We start from the raw sequence: 1,129 nt of genomic DNA, 5'->3' as shown, positions 1-1,129 counted from the left end.
CTATCAAGTCTTTTGGTGAGTTGGTCAAACTGGGTGTTAATCATATTGAGGGCATCTAGTTCTAGTACCCCTACTACTTTTCTTATATCTCCCCTTTCATTTGACCACTCAAAATTATGGTACATGACCCTTTCCAGTAATTCCAAAGCTTCAGCTACTATTTTCTCCATAAGGTCTCCTCCCATAGCTGAATCTACTGAACTCTTTGTGTATGGTAGCAAACCATTGTAGAAATTCTGGACAAGGAGCCAATCTTCTATGCCATGGTGGGGACATTCCCTTTGAAGGTCTTTGTATCTCTCCCATGCGTCATAGAGTGATTCCCCTTCCTTTTGCCTAAAGGTGTTCAGTTCTAACCTCAGTTTTATTGTTTTTATAGGTGGGAAGTACCTTACTAGGAAAGCTTATGAGAGCCCTTCCCAATTAGTGAAAGCACCAGCTGGTTGGGAGAGCAGCCACTTCCTTGCTTTATCTCTTAATGAGAATGGGAATGCTCAGAGTTGAATGGCTTGATCAGAGACTCCATTCATCTTGAAGGTATCGCATAGAGGGAGGAAACACTGTAGGTGATAGTATGGATCTTCCATAGGTGAGCCTCCAAACTGAGTCTGCTGGATCATTTGGAGCCATGTTGGTTTAAGTTCAAAATTATTGGCTTCGATTGTGGGCCTAGTGATGCTGGATTGGTATCCTTGAATATTAGGGGCTCCATAGTCCCTCATGGATCTTTGCCCATTATTGTTGTTATCAACCATAATTGGACCTTTTACAGTTTCAAGTTCGGGTTCTGGCTCTTGATTTCTTTTTTCTCTCCTGATGGTTCTCAGAGTTTTATCTATTTTAGGATCCAATTCTAACAATTCTTTTTCAAGTTTGGTTGTTCTGGTCATGTACTAGTTTTCTGCACCTGAAAAAAGGAAAAAGTCAAACTAAAATAAAAAAAGAAATAAATGTTTAAATCAACTAAATTGCCTATTGTTTAATATTACTAAACTCCCCAGTAATGGTGCCAAAAACTTATTTTTACAACCACTGCAAGTGCACAGATCGCTAACAAGTAATAAAGTGATGAATAGAGTATCATTCCCGCGAGGAGTTAAAAACGTAAGTACTAAACTACACAACAATC

General features: G+C 39.1%; 1 non-coding gene across 1 annotated transcript; it reads left to right on the top strand.

Annotated features, from left to right (window-relative positions):
* The first annotated feature begins 258 nt into the window (after positions 1-258).
* On the top strand, positions 259-365 carry LOC131183618 (small nucleolar RNA R71). The gene has a single exon (XR_009151660.1). It is a non-coding gene; the product is annotated as a small nucleolar RNA R71 (small nucleolar RNA).
* Positions 366-1,129: the final 764 nt, after the last annotated feature.

Source organism: Hevea brasiliensis, chromosome 9 (genome assembly GCF_030052815.1).
Source record: "Hevea brasiliensis isolate MT/VB/25A 57/8 chromosome 9, ASM3005281v1, whole genome shotgun sequence".
Lineage (NCBI taxonomy): Eukaryota > Viridiplantae > Streptophyta > Magnoliopsida > Malpighiales > Euphorbiaceae > Hevea > Hevea brasiliensis.
The sequence above is the reverse complement of the archived record's forward strand: the minus strand, read 5'-3'. Positions and strand labels throughout refer to the sequence as shown.